Source organism: Nyctereutes procyonoides, unplaced genomic scaffold, assembly GCF_905146905.1.
Source record: "Nyctereutes procyonoides isolate TBG_1078 unplaced genomic scaffold, NYPRO_anot_genome, whole genome shotgun sequence".
NCBI lineage: Eukaryota > Metazoa > Chordata > Mammalia > Carnivora > Canidae > Nyctereutes > Nyctereutes procyonoides.
This window is the reverse complement of record NW_026575035.1, coordinates 4,102,194-4,125,657: the sequence shown is the minus strand read 5'-3', so window position 1 is coordinate 4,125,657 and position 23,464 is coordinate 4,102,194. Positions and strand designations below refer to the sequence as shown.

Genomic DNA, 23,464 nt, shown 5'->3' with positions numbered 1-23,464 from the left:
ATATTTCTCCCAATCTGTGGCTTCTCTTCTTATTCTCTAGACATTGCCTTTCACAAAACATTTTTATTTTATGGTTTTTGGAAGTTTTTAATTTTAATGAAGTCCAGCTTATCCATTATTTCTTTCATAGGTTATGCATTTGGCATTTGCCATAGGTATAATGCTTTTTGGTATTGTATCTAAAAAGACATCACCTTTCCTGAGATCATCTAGGCTTTCTCCAATATTATCTTCCAGGGGTTTTATATTTTTGTTTTGCGTTAGGTCTTTGATCCATCTTAAGTTAATTTTTGTGACAAGTGTAAGGTCTGTGTCTAGATTCCTATTTTTGATGTATGTGTCCAGTTGTTTCAACACCATTTGTTGAAAAAACTGTCTTTAATCCATTGTATTGCCTGTGCTCCTTTATCAAAGATCAGTTTATTCTATTTATGGGGATCTATTTCTTGGCTCTCTTTTCTGTTCCATTGATCTATTTGTCTATGTTTTACCAATACCAGGCTGTCTTGATTATTGTAGCTTTATTGTAAGTCTTGAAGTCAGGTTGTGTTGATACTCCATTTTTGTCACACCCCCCACGCTTATTGTGCTGACTATTCTGGGTCTTTTGCTTCTCTGTATAAACTCTAGAATCTAGTCATTTATGTCTACAAAATAACTTGCTGGGATGTTGGTTGAGATTGCTCTGAATCTTTAGATAAAGTTGGAAAAAACTGACATCTTGAAAATATTGAAACTTCCTATCTAAGAACATGGAATATATCTCATTTCTTTAGTTCTTTGAATTCTTTAACAATAGTTTTGTACTTTTCCTCATATAGATCTTATACAGGTTTTTAGATTTATATCTAAGTATTTCATTTTGGGGGGTACAGATGTAAAAAGTATTGTGTTATTAATTTCAAATTTCACTTGTTCATCACTAATTTTTAAAAGTTCAGGGAAATTCTGCTAGAAATAAACAAAATTTGTTACTTACTTCTTTTCCAAGTACAAATGACCATACACATAAGTATTCCACAGGTACATTTTTCATCTTATCCACATAACTCAAAATTAATAGCCAATGACACAATACTTTTGATAAAGTTCTGACTACTTTTGTATATGGATCATTTTATTTTACAAGTCTTTTCAATGTTTTCTCATCTTTAGTATTGTACTCTGTGGATTCTTCTTCCTCACTATTAAGAAAGTACTTATTTTAAAACTCAAGTTCACATGTACTGTAACTCTCCTTCTGAAGAATGTCAACAAATATCAACATATTGAATAGAATGTCTAAAATTCTTAGCATGACATATACGACCCTCCATGGCTTATGTTATTCTACCTTTTCAGACTTTATTCTTTTTCTCTTTCCACCCATGAAGTGGCAATGGTTAGCTTTCTTCTTTCTTCCCCTTTTTCTTTTCTGAGCAGTCAAATACATTGCTATGGATATAGGATCTGCTGCTCTTATTTTGCCTTTGTGCTTTTGTGCATGTTTTCCTGAATCCCTCTAAATGTTGGTATGTTACAAAGCTTTTGGACCACAGCTTCTTAAATAAGTTACTTACATAAAAGTACAAATGATATACTCTTCAAAGTATATTATCTTTCCAAGCTACCTCAATCATCACTGATATGAAGTCTCTGGCTATGCTTAGTTTATATTCAGGGAGATGTTTACAATCCATGATGCTCAAATCTAAGATTTTATCACCCTATTCCTTATGAAATGTTTAGAGTTGTTGATGGAAATAAGACTAGACTCGGTAGTAATAACAAAGTACACTAAGCATTTGCATAGAATATTTAAGTGTGTTTACAAAATATTTACAATACATGGAAAACAAAAAATTTACATGTTATCTAATGCATAATTATAAACAAAATCATTTTAATAGCATCCTTTTTGTATATTTCATTTGACTCATACTTCATTGAAAAGAATCAGGTCTTTCAAAGAAGTATAAAGTAAATTCTGGAGGAAATAAAAATTATTTTGCCAAGTGATCTCTAGCTACACTTAATATTACTAAATAATATTTAAATTAATATGCTTTCTTATTTTCTATTCATTCACCTTTGTATACCAATGCCTGAGAAAATACCTATTGCATAATAGGCAATATATAAACATGAATAAGATTCATAAATATGTGGATGATTCAAATTTTGAAAAAAATGATGTCTCAGGCCTCCTTTTGAGGCTTTTAGTCTTCACATTGTCAAAGACATAATCTGGCTTTTAGTGATATTCAGCAGATTATATTCTGATTAAATCTTCACTGATTTAGTTTCTGTTGATTGTAGTCTCTACATTTGAATTACTGTATTCAAATAAACTCAGCCTACTTACTATGAAGAAGATTTATATTAGAAGTTGTCCATCGAGTCTTTATGAAAACTATGGATATCATTCTCACTGTTTAAAGTTTCTTCTGGAATGAACATTATATCAGATTTGGTTAGACTCAGAGAAACCATTAGTAAATAAGTGGAAGCTGTTTTTATTTTTTTAAACATATTTCTGTGATTTTTGTTTATGTCAGACAATGTGCTAATTATTTTGCATAAATTGCTTCTTTAAATTCATACAACAAAAATAAATAAAAATAAATTCATACAATATCCATAAGAAGATGAAAATCACTCTTTATGGCTGTGGAAACTGAGGCTTAGAGTTGTTAAGAAAACAATATTTGGTTATAGATTAATAGGTAGCAGACAGGATTTGAACCCAGGGAATCTCTCTTTAGCAGTGATGCTTTAAAGTATTACACTATGTTTCCTCCCTCAGGGAAGATACTTTATATTATTTTCCAAAGTAAATATAGACCCTATCATACTATCTGACACAGATAAGGTGTTCAAATAATTTGTTGGAACAAGATGCTTAATCTAAGGTGAAGTCTGTTATAATAGCAAATACCAGGAACACAAACTCATTTTTCATAGTAGGAATGATGTGGAATTTCTGTACCAAATAATTTCAGATATTCTTTATAGCTTTTTATAGATGTATAAGATTCACCTAATTGAAAGGTAAAATGGAATGGATTTATTATTATGAAATTTTTTAGTCTAATGCTACCTAGATGGATTATGTGATATCAAGTTTAAATATATGAAATGTATTTTTAAAAATATAAATTACTATTATAGGGGAAAATAATACAAATCTTTCATCCTGTAAATGGTTTTCAAAGGTTGTGTGTGTGTGTGTGTGTGTGTGTGTGTCCTCCAAGGTGGGAAATTCTGCTACCAGATGTCTATTTTTCTAGTATGTTTTTTTTTTCCAACTAAAAAAATTTCTGAAAGTAATTGACACATATTGCTGTATTAGTTTCAGGTATACAGTATGAGGATTCAATAATTCTATACATTACTCAGTGCTCATCAGGATAAATGTACTCAGAATCTCCTTTGTCTATTTCACTCACTCTCACACCCACTCCCTTCTGGCAACCACCAGTTCTCTGTATTTAATAATTTGGTTTTTGTTTGTCTCTTTTTTCTTTGTGTGTATATGTTAATTTTTCTTAAAATCCAAATATGAGTGAAATCATTATAGTATTTGTTTTTCTCTGAGTTATTTTATTTAACATTATCTTCTACCGTTTTGTTGAAAATGGCAAGATCTGATTCTTTTTTATAGCTGGGCAATATGCCATTGTGTATATATACCATGCCTTTATCATTGGTCATATGGTCACGTCAATACCTTGGCTACTGTAGGGATGCCTGGGTGGCTCAGTGATTGAGTGTCTGCCTTGGGCTCAGGTCACGATCCCCGGGTCCTGGGATTGAATCCCACATCAGGATCCCTGCAGGGAGCTTGCTTCTCCCTCTGCTTATGCCTCTGCCTATCTCTCTGTCTCTCATGAATAAATAAATTTCAAAATCTTTAAAAAGGAAAGAAAAGAAAAAAGAGATATGCCTACAAAGATTTTTGAACTAACAGACAATTATTTACTCTGCCCCCAATTTTTTCCAGGACCTGAGACACCAGTCTTTAATCATCATAAACCTTCAAGTACAGCATTCATAAATTTACTTTTTGAATATATAAATATTTATATATTTATAAAGTAAATATATCCTTTTTGAGGTGTGCAAATTTGCTCCAGATTTGTACATATTTCAAATATTTGTCCTGGTAGCACCATATATATTTTTAGATCACACAATTATTTTATATGAGAGGCTACAGACACTCAATTTTTATTTTTTTTAAAAAAATATTTATTTATTCATGAGAGACACAGAGAGGCAGAGACACAGGCAGAGGGAGAAGCAGGCTCTACTCAGGGAGCCTGATGCAGGACTTGGTCCCGGGACTCCTGGATCACGCCCTGAGCCAAGGGCAGACGCTCAATCGCTGAACCACCCAGGCATCCCAACACTCAACTTTTAAATTAAGAGGAGGATGATGGATCTTGCTACTGAAGACATAAATAGTAACCTGCCCATAAAAGATAATTCTGCTTATACACAATCAACAACTACTATACTACAATTAACCTCAGAAGGCATTCATAAAAATATTTATTTAAAATGAAATTTAAAGCAAGCAACTACTATTTTGCTTTGTAGCTTTCTTTTTCTTGGTTTACATTTTCCTTTCTTTGTCTTCATCAAGATAGTTTTTATGTTTATTTTTTAAAGTTAAGAGAAATGTAAGTTTTATCTGTCTTAGGTCAAGAGTTCCATCAAAAAATAGCCCAAGAGGTAAAAATTACACATATCTGTACACAGAGCTATTTTTGTTAGAAACAAATGTACTTAAACTGTGTAAAAAACATAGGAAAAATAAAAAAAGAATAAAGCACTGATACATGTTAACATGTGTGAAGCTAATAAACATTATGCTGAGTGAAGGAAGTCAGCCATGTAGAAACACATATTGTATGATTCCATTTATGTGAAATGTCCAGAAAAGGCAAAGCTATAGAGACAATACAAATTATTGGTTGCCACGTGCTGAGGGTGGTAATAGGATGTGGTATAAACTTTCCTTTTAGGGTGATGGATATATTTCTAAAATTAAACCATGGTATGGTTGTACAATTCTATAAATATATGAAAATTCATTGAACTATACATTTGAAGTGGATCAGTCATAATTGATTAATTATATCTCAATAAAAGACATACCATACTCTGCTCATCCCCCACCCCCAAGCTCTAAAACAAAGGCACTAGCCAAAAAGACTAGGACTGACATATCATTTTCTCTAACCTTAGGCCTTCTCCATGATTCATGCTTGATCATATTCTCAGCTGGAAATGGTGACATTGAAATTATAGGTGAACACCTTGAAGCTATTGAGTAAAAAGATTGAATCTCAAAGGTTTTAAGGTGAAACCCAATATTTAATACAAAAAGTTAACTACCTGGTGTTCTTAGAAAGTACAAAACTATTTTTAAATTATTGTACTTTTCTCTCTTTTTTTATTGATGAAAAAAGCTTTAAAAATTTCATTGTCCAGTATCAATATGATAGTTGTGTTTTCTTATCTGTTGCCTGCAGAAAGCTCAGGATATAAGGGTAAATAGAGGTGCTGATAGTGCATGATATTGTACAAAGATTGCATTCTACTACTTAGTTTGTGAAAATTCATATCCTAGTTTGCTCAGGGAGGTAAGTTGGTATAAACTTACTGAATTGGTGAACAGATGATGGAATGGACTAGTCAGTGACCAATGCAGCATATGAAGTTGTGAAGAAGGTAGCTAAGATAATGTTTTTGAAACACTTTTAATTTCTCAAACCAGGTGTCCCATAAATCTAGAGTACTGGATCTGACTGTATAATAATTCAATTCTATAGTGAGAAAATTGCTCACCAAAGTGGGGTGAATTATCTCTTTCTGAAATGCAAAGGTTCCAGTGCACTAATGTACTGGAAGTGATTATTTACCAAACGTCATTCCGATCCTTTGAAGTTAATCCAATTCACATGGTCAAAATGTGTATAACTAGTGACTATTTACATTGGATAATACCATCTTTTCATGTTAAATTTATATTTAAAATATTTGTGTTAGTGCATTTTGGTAGCTGCTGTTTTACAACCACTGAACGTATGCATAGTAAATCATGAAAAATGTTAATAATTAGCTAAGTTTTATCTCTTAATACTTTTGAAATGAAATTTTACACCAGACTTTAAAAGTTAGTAATTGCTATTCAATAGGCAGAAATAAAAGAAATAGAAAAGCATAAGATGAAAAATATCTTCCATGGAAAATATCTGGTTACTTGTTCCTCTAGAAAATTTGCTAGTTGGGAGTGTCGATTGTGTTAATGGAGAGAGCAATTGTAAGCTGTAATCAGGATTAAGCCTCCATAGACTCTTCATTTTTCTTTTCCATTTGATGACAATTTTCTGTAATTAATATCAGTCCTTTTTTACTTACACCAATTGCCTTGATATTACAAATAGAACATTGTGCTGTAGCTTTAGGTAAGGAGTAAATTAAGAACAGATGAATTCTTAATAGCAGTCCTCTCGCAAAACGTTCATGATTATAAAACAATGAGTAAATAATTGCTGAGGATGTGAAAATATGCCGGAGAAAACTCATCTTAAAATGTTTGATTTTTCTGAAATTCCATTAATTTAAATTCATCTGGGCCTGTGCATTTGTATGGGAATGCCCAAGAATCTAAAAAAAATGCATTGCAATAAAGAAGAATCAAACACTTGCTCATTTACATATGAATATACATATGTATCTTTTAATATTAGAAATAAGATTTAAAAGAAGCATTCAAAATCAACTGAACTTTAATTTTTAATGGATTATTAGGCATGAACATGTAAAATTACCTCTAATACAATGAACTACACAGTCAACTAATATAGGGAGTTTTGAGAGGTTTCTTCATTTGCAGGAAGCAAAAAAAAAAAGTGAAGCTTATATATCAAAATATTGCCAGTGGTTTTGTCTTATCAGAAAAAAAATTAAAATGTATATTCACTCATATAGTTTTTTTTCTTTTACTCATCAATAGTTTCTATTTCCACATAATACATACATTTTTGTGTGTATTTAAAATAAATGTATTCAAAATAAAGCTTTGAGAATCATTCGTATTTAGGGAATTTACTTCGACAGTTTCTACAGGCACAAAAGAATAGAAATATGAGTTTTAAATTAAATAATTATTTTTTAAATCTCTGGTCAAGTAATTAATGATCCTAAAGTCTTTGAATAGATCCAAATGATTTTTCATACTGGAAAACATAAGTCTATCCTTTAGTGAGTAAATGGAATTAAAGTTATTAACAAATTGACTTTAACTAAAATAAACAAATGGAAGGATGAGTGATGTAAATATGAAAAATATCATATAATTCTAATTAACATCCAGAACATGAATATCCTGTCTGTCAATTTTCTTTCAGTCAAAGGGGATACTAACCTTGATCATTGACCCAGTCAACATCATACTCATTACTAAAAAAGTTATAAATTAAGGTAATAACCTTACAATTCAAACAAATACCCTTGGAACTACAGAATGAGTAATAAAATTCATAACAGGGGTGATGCTTTTCCGGAAAACTCCACTTTTTCTATTGTATGTTTATATGAAATAAAGCTATTTCTTTTAGAAAAGAAAAAAGTCACTTTAAAAAAGAAGTCTTCATTTAATAATAAAATCTTCCCTCCATGCAGAGAGTAACGTCATTGCTTTCACACTTAAAATTTAATATTCCTGACAACATTGCTTATTATTATGTTCATTAAATAAGAATAATCACCATAGGAACAAAGGTGTGACCTGGTTACTTCATCATAGTTCCCGAATAAATGTTACCTTGTATAGTAACAAATCTTTAGAAAATGAACATTCACATGAGCACAACTCAATCTTTTATGAACTGAAGTCATACAATCCTTTTGGAAGTGACAATGATGATTCATTAGTTAAAAATCTTTTGTTTTAATTTATTTTATGGTGTCACCTGGTCTTGAGCCAAACTTGCAAAAACTATACTTTAAAATTTTGTTTAACCAACATTGTGAAAAACCTGCCAAGCTTTTTGTTTAAAGTATAAAGTGATTGTAAGTTTTCGTTTTTAGAATTCCTGAGGGGCTACAAAAGGAAAAAAAAAATCTAAACCTTTTAGTCTTATAAAAAGTTGAAAGTTATGTAGGACATATTTAGAGCAGACTCAGTTGAACAGTTTCAGGTTACTGCACGAGCTTAGTAGAATAACAAAATATTGCTACTGCAGAAATAAGTTACTCTGTCACTTGGGACCACTAGGAGAATCTACTTACATTTGAAAGAATATCAAAAAAACAAAGCCCAGAGTTGAAGCACCAACTGAATAAAAAAAAATAATAATAATAATAAATAAGTTGCTTCAAGAAAAAGAAATAAATAGGCGAGAGGAAATAATTTAGCTACCATGTTTTTATAATAAATACATACATGAAATGAAATTTTTGTATAAAGTTCACAAAATGTTTTTGTTTTTTTCAGTTCAAATAAAGCCTATTTTAAGCAGAGAAACACATAATGTGGAATGAACTAAATGCTGGAGTTGAATTCCAAAACCTTTTAAAAAAAATTAGGTGGTATTTAGTAAGCTTTTAAAAGCATCAGGTGGACTCATTATTAGATGCAAAGCTTTGTTGAATAAATGTTAAACCTCTGTATAAATCAAGAATGAATAAAATGTTTGTACATTCAGTTATACATTACCCTTTACAAATAATTTCAAAGCACAACATTTAAATTTTAAGGCTTTACATTTAAAGTTCTGAAGTAGAACCAAAGATCATAAAGGTCACATGTCCAACTTATTAATTTCTCAGTTTTTTAAAAATCAAGGTGCACTTCCAGTGACCATGAGCTTAATTACTGAATAAATCCTTTTTCAGTTTTTGTGTACTGATACACTTATGTCTCATGAAAGAAATATTTACATTTCTCTGTTTATGTATTTATGGAAGGTAGATTTCTGAGTTAAAGACAAACATTTCAAAGGCAATTGGAGTTAATAAAGGTATTTAACTTATCATTCCTATGCAGGCATGCATATTTTATCAACACATTATTATTTCTCTTTCGAGATATCATTTTGACATTTGCATTCTGTTCTGTAAACACATTTCCAATAATCATTTTAGAGATTATTTCCAAGTTTAACCAGTTTCAATATCCATAATTAATCCTTTAATATGATGGATTTTCCATTCATTAGTTCTTTATTTTTTTACTATGTCAATTGAATAAGTGTATTAGTTTGCTGTGATGGCTGTAACAAAGTACCACAAACTGTGTGTCTTAACAGAAATGTATTGCTTTATAGCTCTGGAGGCTAAGAGTTTGAGATCAAGGTGTTGGCGTGGTCTGTTTCTTCTGAGAGCTGAAACGTTCGGGGGTTTTTTTGTTTTTTTGTTTTTGTTTTTTTTTTCTCTCTCCCAACTTCTGGTTATCTGCTGGCCCTCTGGTATTCTTTGGTTTCTGATGTAGTGCTCCAATCTCTGCCCTCATCTTCACATGGTATCTCCCTGTATGTGTGTTTTGTGTCCCAATTTCCTCTTTCATACGGACACCAGTCATATCGAATTAGGGGTCTGCACTCCTTCTGTATGATCTCGTCATAACTAACAACATCTGTGATGATCCCACTTCCAAATAAGATCACATTCTCAGGTACTGGAGGTTAGGATTTCAACATATAAATTTTGAGGGTGATGCAATTCATATTCACATATGGTAAGTATATTTTTAATTAAAAAGAAAACTATTGGTGGAGTAGTATGGGTAATATGTCCTTTCTAGTCTTTTTCCAGATGAGAATGATTTTTAGTTCTTTAATATACAAAAAACAATTTTTCTGGTTATAAAATTTTTGAATCATCCTTTGGACAAGAAAACGTTAGGAAGATATTTCCGCAATGATCTGGTTTTTAAGCTAAACTGACTATCACTTTGTGGATTTTTTTTTCTTGCTCATATATTTGAAGAATTTTTTCCTTATCATAAATATTATTTTTAAATAAATTACCTCCCAAATAGTAAAGCAATTTAATCTCCAAAATCTGATGGCATCAGTTAGGATGATGGTTTTGCTATTGAAACAAATAGCCATAGATCTCAAGAGCTTATAAACACTCTAAAAGTTTACTGCTATTTTATTTTATTTTATTTTATTTTATTTTATTTATTTTATTTATTCTTCTGTTATTAAGGTTTGACTCCATGAAGTCATCGGGGCCCCAGACTTAATCTAGCTTGTTATTAATCACCCTCAATATCTAGTTTTTGTCTTCTGGTCTGAAATGCTTATTCCAGTTTTTGTCATTTTATCCCCATTCCAACTACAGAGAGAAGAAATAAAAAGACATGGTAAATTTGTATTAAGGGCACTGACTAGAAGCTGTACATGTAACCTCTGTTCATATACTATGAATAGAAATTAGATGCATAACCACACTTAGCTGCAGGTAATCTTGAAAAATATAGCTTTTCTGGAGAGCCATGTGCTCAACAAAATTTTTTTTCTATTAGTATAGAATAAAAAACATAGATATTAGGGGCAATTAGTAGATGTGCTATAGCCTACACTTTACTCTCTTAAACATCCATTTGCCAACTTTTTCTCATTCACTGAAAATACTTGCATCTCCCACAGGGAATCAACCTCCATGTCCTATCCAGTTACTGTAACCTACTGAAAGTCTAGAATTTCTGGAAAATATGCAGTCCAACCTGTTAGGTCTGAATTTCATTTATGATGCGGCCAGGAACCTCTAAACTAAAAGAAAAAATTATGTCTTCCTCTCTCCCTCCCCCACCCACCTCCAACACACAAACTCAGTATGTAATAGAACGTGAACATACCAATAAGAAAACTTTCAGAGCTGTAGCAAAAAGACGCCTAATGGGCCTCAGCTGCTCCATGTATCTAGGAAGGTTGTCCTGGTGCAAAGTACATTTTCTCTGTTGGGGAGGTGGTGGGTCAGTGACAAAGAGCAATGGTTTCCATGGCAATGAAGCAGATGTGCATCTTGCTCTTAATGTCTATTCCCTGCAAGATTCTTAGGAAGTCATTGAAAGTGACTGTCTCTTACACTTGACCATGCTCCATCTGCCCCATGCAGATGCTGGCTACCTCCATCATGGCCCCATCTGCAATGCTGTAGGCAAAATCCTCAAGACCTCTTTGACCACATTTTCATATTCTTCCAGGGTTATTTGGACATTATTGACTAACTCATACATGTAGAACAGAAATCTCAGCTTTTCTTTCTAGCATAGCTGTACCTATTCTTCTTCCATAGTGGTCTGGGTAGGTCAGAAGTATGACATGATGGGTCAGGAAGTGCTCAAAGTTGATTTTGTGAGCCAGGCAGATGGACCCTCTGCCAAAGTTCCTGTTGTCAAAGAAGTCATGGTGAATTTTGGATCACATCTGATTGAGCTCCAGGTCAGGGACTTTGTTGAATTCCTCAGAAATAGAGGGCTAGTCCACTTAGCTGCATAAATCTCCACTTGAGCCACTGGATCTTGTCCAATGAGAATTCTGCATTGCCCACAAACCCACTCACTTCCTCAGACTGAGTGGGCAGCAAATATGGTACCCTATAGAGTGGGCCTTGAGGAACAAAACCCTTGAAAGGGCCTGGAATGGCGTTGGTTCTGCAAAAGTTGGTCAGACCTTGGACCCAACATGTGCAGACACCAGGGCCTGGCCTGAGCTGCAGGTCAAGCAGTTTAAGCAAGAAAAATAAATATGTTATCCAAATCAGAAAGGAAAAAGTAAAACTATCTATTTGCTGATGACATGGCATTTTCATGTCATGAAATGCCTGAAGATTCCACCATAAAACTAATAAAATGATTAGAACTAATAAACAAATGTAGTAAAGTTGTAAGATGAAAGATTAATATAAAATATGTCATATTTCTGTAATACTAATAATGAACTATCAGAAAGAAAAATTTAAAAAAATTGGTTTACAATTGTATCGAAAAGTATAAAAGACCTAGGAACAAACTTAATCAAGGAGGCAAAACACCTATACACTGAAAACTCTGAGACACTGGTAGATGACATTGTAGAAGACACAGATCAATGGAAAAAATATTCTTTGCTCATAGATTAGAGAAATTAATATTATTAAAATATCTATACTACCCAAAGCGATCTACAGATTCAGTGCAATCTGTCTCAGAATTCCAAGGACATTTCTTTTATAGAAATAGAACAATCTTAAAAACTGTATGAAACCACAAAAGACCTTGTAAAGTCAAAACAATCTTGAGCAAGAACAAAGCTGAAGGCATCACACTTCTTAATTTCAAACTATACTAAAATGATATAGTGATCAAAGCAGTATAAGAATAAAAACAAACATGAAGAGCAAAGGAAAAAAAGTAGAAAGCCAGGAGATAAACCCACTCAAGTATGGTCAGTTAATTTTCAGTAAAGGAGCCAAGAACAAACAATGGGGAAAGGAAAGTCACTTCAACAAATGGTGTTAGGAAAACTGGACAGCCATATGCAAAACAATGAAATAGATTTACCATCTTTTGCCATACTAAAAATTACCTGGAAATGCATTAAAAACTTGAACATAAGACCTAAAACCATAAAACTTCTACAAGAAGACATAGATGGTAAGCTCTTTGAAATCAGTCTTGGCAATGATATTTTGGATTTGTTATCAAAAGCAAGACAACAAAAGCAAAAATAAACAAGTGGGACCACACCAAACTGAAAAGCCTGTGCATGACAAAGGAAATCAACAAAATAGAAGGCAATCTAATGAATGGGAAAAAATATTTACAAATCATCTCTCTGATAAGGGATTAATATTTAAAACATATGAAGAACCCATACAACTCAATAGAATAAAGGAAGAGCCCCAAACAATCTGATTAAAAAATGTGCAGAGAGGGGTGCCTGGATGGCTGTTGGTTAAGCATCTGCCTTTGGCTCAAGTCATGATCCCAGGGTCCTGGGATCAAGCCCCATGTCTGGCTCCCTGGTCAGCTGGGAGCTGACAGATAAAGGAAAAAGTACCCAACCTCACTAATCATCAGGGAAATGTAAATGAAAAGCACAGTGAGATGCCATTTCACACCTCTTAGGAGGCTATTGTCAAAAAGACAAGAAATAACAAGAACTGAGAATGTGGAGAAAAGGGAATCCTTGTGCATTGTAGGTAAGAATGTAAATTGATGCAGCCACCATGGAAAACAGTATGGAGGTTCCTGAAAAAATTAGAACTATCATATGACCCAGGAATTTCGCTTCTGTTTTTTTTTAATCCAAAAGAAATGAAAACACTAACTCAAAAAGATATATGCACCCCATGTTCACATCAGCATCCTGTACAACATCCAAGATATGGAAGCAACCTAAATGTCTATTGATGGATGACTGGATAAAGAAAATTATATGTAAATATATATATTATATATATAAAATGGAATATTATTTAGCCATAAAAAAGAAGGGTTTGTCATTTGGGACAAGACAGATGACACTTGAGGGCATTATGCCAAAGGCATAACTAAGACAGAGAAAGACAAATACCATATGATCTTACATATATGTGCAATCTAAAACAAACAAATTGGAAAAACATCCAAAATTACAGACATAAAGAACAGATTGGTGGTTGCCAGAGCCAGAGGGTGGCAGGTGGGCAAAATGAAAGAAGGTGGCTAAAAGGTACAACTTTCCAGTTATAAAATCACTAAGTCCTGTGGATGTAATGTACGGCATGGTGACTGTAGTTAATACTGTACTATATACTTGAAAGTTACTAAGAGAAAGAGATCTTAAAAGTTCTCATCCTAAGAAAAAAAATTATAACTTTGTGTGACGATGAATTTTAACAAGAGTCATTGTGATTATTTTACAATACGTACAAATATCAAATCATTGTGTCATACATATGAAACTAATATATGTCAAGTATATTTCAGTAAAGAATATTTGAGATTGTGAAATGGGGCAATAAACAAATCCCCAAAACCTCAGTAGCTTAGCATCATATAAGTTTTTTTTTTCTCTCATACAAAGTCCAATACAGGTGGCCTAGGGCTTTCCTCCAGGAACAGAGACTTGTAGATCCAGGTTCATTTAATCTCGTGGGGCTGCCATTCTCAACACATGATCTCTGAGGTCACTCTGGAACAACAAAACAAAAACCCAAAGATCTTTACATTCATAATACTGAAGCATGAGGACATGTAAGTCTCCTTTTTTAGATCGTGGTAGGTCATTACTTCTGCAAAGTATCTCAGAAATCAGAGATAAATTATGTGAAAGTAGAGATCCAGGTATATGATTGCTGTTCAATATAGGTAAATTCACCATTTCCTTCAGATTATTCAACCTGGATGATGTGACATACTGAACCAGTCTCAATGATGACAACATTTGTCAGGTTGACTATATTCAGTTGACAATTGTCAGATGATAAACTAAAACAAGATCCTGAATTTATATGACACGATATAGATAACATATTTTAAGATGAAGAGATAAACAGCTCATAATCACAAATACTGGACAGAAAGTTATTTGATGATTTTCTATAAGTGATAATACACTTTAAATAAATATGAGAAATAGAAGCAGATTACAAATGGAGTACAAAGGTATTTCTGTGTTGAAACTTAGAAATAGTTCACCCTTAAAAGGAAGATCTTAAAAACACTATTTTGGAATTAGACTTTTATAAATTTTTATTTATGGATACTCTTTTCCCTAAGAATGGAGACCTCTATAGCTTTTTGTTTATAAATCATTTTGATTCTACCTCCCTTTCATATTTTATGGCAACATGGTTAGGCCTCTTCTCCTGAGAGAAGCAAAACAGTAAAAAAACCCTAAAACCACCGACTTCTCCATGTGGTCAGTCTCTTTCACGTCTAGGTTCTAAGATGTCCTATCTTTGCAAACTTAGACACGTTAATTAGTGTCTCCATGGATTGGAATGGAATACCTATCCTACCCCATGCTGCCTGTTATCAATCATTCTCAGACTAGCTGATTGGTACTGAACTACTCTTAGAGGGGGTGAGCTGGAGGTAGGAGATGTTTCCTTTTGTGTGTGTGCATGAAAGAATGGGTAACCTTATAAAAACTTCAAGCAAACCCATACAATCACAGTCTAGAGGTTGACTTTAGGGGACAGTGGTTTGAGAAATTATAAGAGGGAACTTCTTGCATTCCTAAGCCTCTTGGGACCAGTAGAAGTATGGGGACCCTCTGCCAGCTTCCTGAGTTTTGCCTGAAGATGGCATCCTAGCATTGGTTGGGGACAAGGACTGAATTGGTGACCACTGGCCATGCCTAGGAGCTGGGGCCCCCAAACTAGGAAACCATTAGCCACACGGGCTGCTTAGTGTCCTCCCTGAGAGGGGCCACTATTTGTCTGGTCTGTAGTATACTGCCTATGCCAGAGATGGAGAAGTGGGTCCTTCAGAGCTTTGTGCCAGGGCTGACTCCTAGTTAACGTCTCTTCTTGTTCCTTTGTGGCTGCATTTTTTTTTTAAGATTTTATTTATTTACTCATGAGAGACACAGAGAGGGAGAAACACAGGCAGAGGAAGAAGCAGGCTCCATGCAGGGAGCCTGAAGTGGGACTTGATTCTGGGTCTCCAGGATCACATCCTGGGCTGAAGGCAGATGCTAAACCGCTGAGCCACCTGGGCTGCCCCTTTGTGGCTGCATTTTAAAAAACAAAACCAAAAAACAAAAACTAAAAAAGAGAATTACTGAAATTATACAAATTATTGCTTACACTTTAAAAAAACCACACTTGTTTCTCCTTTGAATTGTAGGCTCTCACATAAGAAGAGAAATTTTATTTATTTAGTGCTTAAAAATCAACTCTTTAACTCTTAGTCTCTGTGTGTGACAGGTGACATATTTTGCGATCTATGATCACCTGATGACAAAATTACTTTGTTTATACATTTATTAATTTTAGAATGCCATATATTTTCAAGTAATCTTGATATACTCATAATTTTCTATATATTTTTAAAAGTTTAAGACCATAGTATTGTATAGTATTTTTTGTACATTTTCTCTAATAGAAAAAATACATTGATAGAAAACTTCTTTCATTTACTTATGAATTTCTATTGATCATTTGTGTTTTTATATATAATAGGTGATCTTTGTGGAGGGCTTGATATTTGTTGGAAATGTTTTCATCTCTTGAACGGGTTGTTTTATTTTCATGGTAATTTTTTTTAGGTAAAATATCATTAGCCCCTCTTACTTGGGAGGTTCCAGTCACACATTTGGGGTTTGTTTGTTTTGTTTTGTTTTACTTTAGATTTTATTTAGTCATGAGAGACACAGAGAGAGAGGCAGAGACATAGGCAGAGGTAGAACCATAGGCAGATGCTCAACCACTGAGCCACCCAGGTGCCATCCAGGTGCCCCTCAGGTCACAAGGTTGTAAAACAGAAATCACACTATTTACATATGGCAGAGGAGAGAGGTAGAATTCGCCATGGTAGTACCTTAGAGTTCAATTTTCTCACGGGACTCTAAATTCCTCAAGAGAGCTGTCCAGCTGCATAAAACTGCACTTGAGCTCTCCTCAGAGAATCTCCTATGAGTGCTCTGTTAACATGGATGTTTGTATCTGATCCTGAGCCTTCTTGTGGATCAGACATCCAAGAACTGCTAGAAAAACAGGAGACACTGGGGATCCTTTGCTAGGTGCTGCTGCTAAGAAAGCTATTGCTACAAGAGGCCATTACCCTTGACACCAGCCCTAATGGTTGCTGCAGAAGGCCTCTGGGAGTTAATGACAGCAAGGCATAAAGGCCAAAAATAAAACTGTCATGTAGGTAAGTGGAAGCTAGTATGGTGCTGCTGCTGATTGATTCCCTTAGTCTCCTGTTTTTAAACATCTAATATCAAGGATCTGATTTTAGTTTTAATAAATTTTGCTTTCATTGTATTCTCATTTGGGTAACTTTTTCTCCATGAGGCTGTATGTAGGGGGTGGAGGCATTCTGGATGAATAGAAAAATGGGGGGAGCACAGATCAGCAAATTGAGAAGTCTGTTTGAAAGTGTTTTGGCCAAAAGTGAGACCAACTCTACTACTAATCTCTTTTCCTTCTAAATTGATATAATGGCATTGATGTTCACAATGTTATATCAGTAGCAGTTTATGATGGAAAAATGACAGAATTTCAGAATTTTCCCATCTTTTTATTTACTTATTTCACATGACATTCTTTTTTAAATTTAAATTTAGTTTGCCAACATCTAGTGACATTCTTCATGTATTATTGTATTAGATTAACTTTAATCTGCTAGGTATTCAATAGCATCCCCTTCCATGGAATCGATCTGATACATTGGGAAGACTGAATCTCTCACTACATATGGATTGGGAATTAATCAGTCATTTGAATCTTTAAAAAGTATAAAATAAATAGAGATTAGAGTAACACTCCTTTATTCACTTATTTATGAATCATACATTTATTGAGCGCTTACTCTGTGCTGGGCATTTTAGTAGATGATGAACAGAAGAAGAAATATTTGTACTCTCGCAGAAATTGCAATTTATCCAAAACCTCATGATTAAAAACTTTCAGAATAATAAAATCAACATTAAAACATAAATACTGTACTAGATGGATACTTAAATGAGAGAACATTTAATTCTGTCCTGGAGAAGAAGAGCTCAGAAAAATAGTACAGGGAAGACACAATACAGTCTATAATTTAAAATACCAACTTAAAAGTTGGTTTAATTATGTGGGTTTATACTCTCAAACATGAGAAATAAAAATATAATAGTTCTATAAACCAAAGATCAAAATATCCCAAATCAAAGAGAGTAAAAATAGTTCAAAAATTGCTATAATGAGAATGCCTGAATCATGGTCCTGAATTTAATTAAAGAAGAAAATGTGATGAATTCAGAAGGCCAATCTGACACGTTTATGAGTTCACATTTTAGACATAATAGAAAGCCTATTCAGAGCGAGGAAAATGGGCACTTTACTGATGTTATTTCACAGACCTTTGGTCTTCCATTAATTTTGTTAAGATATCAGCATTTAGTCGTATTTTTCTCCTTTAGGGTTAATGTTTTTTTCCCTTTTAGTTGTTTTTAATATTTTCTATTTATTTATAGAATTTTGGGTATGTTGAAGCTAAATATGACGCTATTTATTTATCTTGTTTTACTGTTATTAGAAGTTCTTGACTGTGTAGGCTGACATCATAAACAGTGTTGCACATTTTTAGACACTACTTATTTCCATAACGTTTGTCTTTTCTGTATCTCTTTCCATTCTAAGATTCTACATTTTTAGATATTATTTATTTCCATAAAGTTTCTGTCTTTTCTATATCTCTTTCCATTCATAGATTCCAAATACATGCATGCCAGACATTTTCACTGGGTCCTTGATTATTAATTAATTAATTAATTAATTGGCCTACTTTCCATCATTTTGCCTCTCTGTGCTCCTATTATTTTCTAGTCCACTAATATTTTCTTCAGTGTGTCTAAGTATGTTTTAAAGCCCATCTAGGGAATTAACTATGATGCACTTTTCAGCTTCTAAAAATTTGTTGAAATCTCTTTACTCACTGACAAAACAGATCCTGTTCTCTCTATGTAAGTTTTACATTTATTAAAACTTTATGTAAGTTTTAGTCTTATTAAAACTTAAGCTCTATAATGATATCTCATTTCCTTATGAGAAAAAATTCATTCAAATGGCAGTATAAGGCTTTGAAATGATATTTTTGTAGGTTATCTGGTAGAGTTTGTTGTAATGATATAAACAGTTTTTCTATAATTCACTAGCATTTCTAAACTTTCCATTGTCATTATTTCAATACTCAGAAGTTGTATTTTTAACCTCCAAAGTTATGTTACATTGGACATTGTTGAATAAATTATAATACTCTTTGTATTCTGTTTTGCATATATATTCTGATATACAAAATACTCTTAGTAAACTTTAATGTTATCTAATAGTATAATATTGAAAAGTACTATTTTGTGTATTAAATTTGAAAGTCTAATAATTTAGATAAGCAACATTTCATATTTTTAAAAGAATCATTTGTGTGTGTGTGTTTTTTTTTTAAGATTTTATTTGTTCATTCATGAGAGACACAGAGAGAGAGAGGCAGAGACACAGGCAGAGGGAGAAGCAGGCTCCATGCAAGGAGCCCAATGTGGGACTCCATCCTGGGACTCCAGGATCATACCCTGCGCCGAAGCAGGCGCCAAACCACTGAACAACCCAGAGATCCCCTAAAATAATAATTTCAATGGATATGTCTCATTTACTTTTAAGATCTCTTCACATTTATGCATATATATATGTGTGTGCATATATACACACATATACCTATATAATGAAGATTTATAATGTTAATAGCTAATGGAATACATGGATAACTTTTTTCTTTCTGTTCTATTAAGAGAATTTGCTATTATGCAACTTATGCACTCTTAGTCTGATCTAATCTAACACTTTCCTGTCATTTTATCCTGTGTATTTATTTCAACAAGTTTTCAATTTGAATAGTATGTTTGAAAAGTCAAAGCATGAAGAAAATAAAATTTAGCGAGCACTGATTTAAAACAAAATGTATTATTTTACATTCCATTTCCCATTCCAATTCTATATAGTGATAGTAAGATAAAATCTAATTAATTTGAAATCATATTTTCCCTCATTTACCACATTTGTGTAATAGTTGCACTTATTATTTAGTCTGTATTGCTCAAGAACATTAGGAACTTCCTCTGAAAGGAGATTCAGAACTGAACATGTTGCTAATTAAAAAAAAATCTGAAAAATTATTTTTTGTGCCACATTATCTCTTAGATGTTATAGAAAAATAAGTCACTTCTCTTCTGACCACAAAGAGCTTACAATATGATTATGGAAATAAAACTGAGAGTGACAATAAAGTCAAAAAACTAATTCCAAAAGGATTAGAATCTAATCAGTTTCATTGTGTTTTAATTGTACTTCTATATTGGAAGAGCAAAATAGTAATACCAAGTCATATATTATAAGTATTAAATATATCTGTGAAGAAGTTGTGGGATTTAAACTTAGACCTTGCATTTCAAAAGACAGGAATTTATAATCTCTGACTATGTAGAAATCATATAAATCATAAAGATAAGACTGGAAGGGGACAGAAAGTGAAAGATAAAATAGTCTAGGTTTCTCGTAGGTTATAATCAGTACTCAGTTTATGATCAATTATCAAAGTGAAAAAAGTATAAATATGAGAATGATTAAAGATAGAAAGGTAGACACTAAATAAAATAATAGAGTGGAAATCTTTAAAAAGGTATTTTGCTCACTTCTTCTTCTTGATACTTACAAGTAATACTCTCTCCTTCCTAAAACTAAGTTAATGGCCAAAGGATGTCAACAGAAATGACTATTGTCACTTCCTGGCTGACCTGTTGGATTCCTGATGCAGACTCTTCCATGCTTTCACTTCCTTCAGAGTGGACCGTGGAGAATTGTGTTGAGAGGTAGGTGCCATAAGACTGAAGCAGCCTGGGATTCTGAGTTGCCACATAGTGAACAGTTGCTTTGGAGGGGTGCCCAGACTGTAGGGCACGTTGAACAAGAAATAAACTTCGTTGTGATGAGTCACTGCAAGGTTGTGTTCTTTAATAATGCTGTATAATCTAGCAATTTCTGATTGACACAAAATAAGCAGTGGTTGGGGCCTAAGTAGAAGAAGAAATCTATTGAGCCTGTCTGAAGATTTAAATATGTGTACTGCTAGAAGTAATAAACAAAGCCACCAGAAAATGTATTAACATTCCAAATTATCAGGCAAACAACACAAACTTCCATTAAAGTAAACAAGCAAAAAAAAAAAAAAATAAAGTAAACAAGCATTGCTTATATAGTGAAAGATTAAAAAGAAGCACTGGGAAAAAATAAATGACATAATTAACCAAGCATATATATATAATTTAAATAAATGTTTATGGGGGCTTATTCAACCATTTAAAATAAAAGACTTTGGGCATCTGGGTGGTTCTGTCAGTTACATGTCTGCCTTTGACTCAGGGCATGATCGCTGGGTCCTGGGATCGACCCTCACACCCTGCATTGGGCTCCCTGCTCCAAGAGGAGCCCATTTCTCCCTTTCTCTCTGCCTGCAACTCCCTCCTGCTTGTGCTCTATGCTCTCTGTCAAATAAATAAATAAAATATTTTTTAATAAAATAAAATACTATTAGAAGAAAGAACAAAACCTAATAATATATTGCAATATATTGTATATGGAATACACACATACACAAAATATACACAAAATATACACACACAAAATACACAAAATACACACATACACAAAATATACACAAAATAACCTGGAAGAGCCAAATATAAAAAAGATATAATTATTCTAGGAATATTATTACAAAACCCAGCAAGTTGGGTTAGTAATTTTAAATCAGCAGAACTTAAATTTAGGGCAAAAATAATTAAAAGACAAATAATAATAATAATAATAAAATTTATAATGAAGATTCAAGAGAATATTCATTCACAAAATAATACAGAGAGCCAAATCATCAAGAAACCCAGGGAGAAATAGAAACACATTTGTAACAGAAATGTTAATTTTTTCTTTTATATTAAATTAAATGAAAATAAATATGTAAACAATCTAAACAATATTATCAATATATAGTATATTTTTTAAGTTTTTGTACACTGATAATAAAAAATACCCCTTTTAAAAAAGTGCCAAAATTTGGCCTTGCATAATTTTACAAAAACCTAAATCAGCTTTGAAAGGTCAAACTAACAAAGTCTATACCCTTTGATTTAACTTAAGAAAACACAAATTAAAAAATTTAAAAAAAGGAAAACACAAATTGTATAGGAAGATATAAAAAGTAATAGAGTGCAAACCAAAAACTATATATATATATATACATTTAGCGACTTATTGAGATATATATCATAAAACTCATTTCAAGTATACAATTTCTATGCTTTTTAGTACTTAATACAGACTGATGTAATAACTTCCATGAATTACTTTCACAGTATTTTTATATCTTCCCAAAAGATTCATGCCCACTTATAATCCATCCTCATTCCCATCCCCATTCCTATCTCCAGCCTTTGTATCTTCTAGTCTACTTCTTATCTCTATAAAATTTTGTTGGATATTTTATATAAATGGGACCATACAATATATAGTCTCTTGTGTCTAATTTTTTTAAAGATTATTTATTTATTTATTCATGAGAGAGACAGAGGCAGAGACATAGGCAGAGGGAGAAACAGACTCCCTGCAGGGAGCCTGATGCAGGACTCCATCGCTGGACCCCAGGATCACGCCCTGAGCCAAAGGCAGACACTCAGTCACTGTGCCATCCAGAGCTTCTCTTGTGTCTAATTTCTTATACTTAGAATAATGTTTTCTGAAGTTAATCCATAAAGAGTATAGCTAGTAATTCCTTCCCTTTTAATACTCAGTGGGTATTCTATTATACAGATATACCACATTTTGTCTATCAATTTATGGACATTTAGGTTGTTTTCACTTTTTGGCCATTAGGAATAATGCTGCTGTGGACATTCGTGCACAGGTCTTGTTGTGGACTTGTATTTTCATATATCCTAGGAATGCTGGTTCCTCCGGTTATTTATGTTTAACTTTTTGAGAAACTGCCACTTTCCAAAGTGGCCAAGCTATCTTAGAGTCTTCCAGAACTATATGAAATGTTTTATCTCTCCACATTGTCACCAGTGTTTGTTATTATTAGTCCGATTTCATAAAGTTCCTCTAATTGGTTTGAAATAGTATCTCAGTGTAGTTTTAATTTACATTTCTCTGCTTATCATCTTGTCATGTACTTATTAGTTCTGATATGTGTTTTTGTTCAACACTACCAAGCATTTAATCCTGACATCCTGACATCATCTACCTGGAAATAACATCAGATGCCACAGGTTAATGGCTCAGTCTTATTAGTCTGATCTCTGCTCCCACTTCAGAGACCAAATGCAAGTCCATGTTGTCACCTGTGCCCCTGACCAACCTGCTATAAATAAGAGGTTCCTAGGATCCCCTCCTCAGGTTCTAATTTGTGAGAGAAGCTCACAGAACTCAGAGAAACATTTTGCTTACTAGATTACTAGTTTGTAGAAAGATATAATTTAGGAAGAGCTAAATGAAAGAGATGCATAGGGCAAGTTACAGTACAAGGGTTGAAAGAGGACTTCAGTTGCCTCCATTTTGATGTCAAACTTTCTAGGAGATTTCTCCTCCCAACTGATCTCTTGGCTCAGGCAGAAGTCCCTGAGGGCAAACCATCCCTGGATGGGAACTGAAACTACCCCCTCAAGCAATAAGGACTGCCCTGAGCCGGCAAGATTTGCCCCTGACTGACTCCATGACAGTGGTCAACTTGACTTTTACTGCCTAT

General features: G+C 33.1%; 1 pseudogene; it reads right to left on the bottom strand.

Moving 5' to 3' along the window:
• Window positions 1-10,976: 10,976 nt before the first annotated feature.
• Window positions 10,977-23,464, bottom strand: part of LOC129505221 (calcineurin B homologous protein 3-like) — a 30,039-nt pseudogene continuing 17,551 nt past the window's right edge.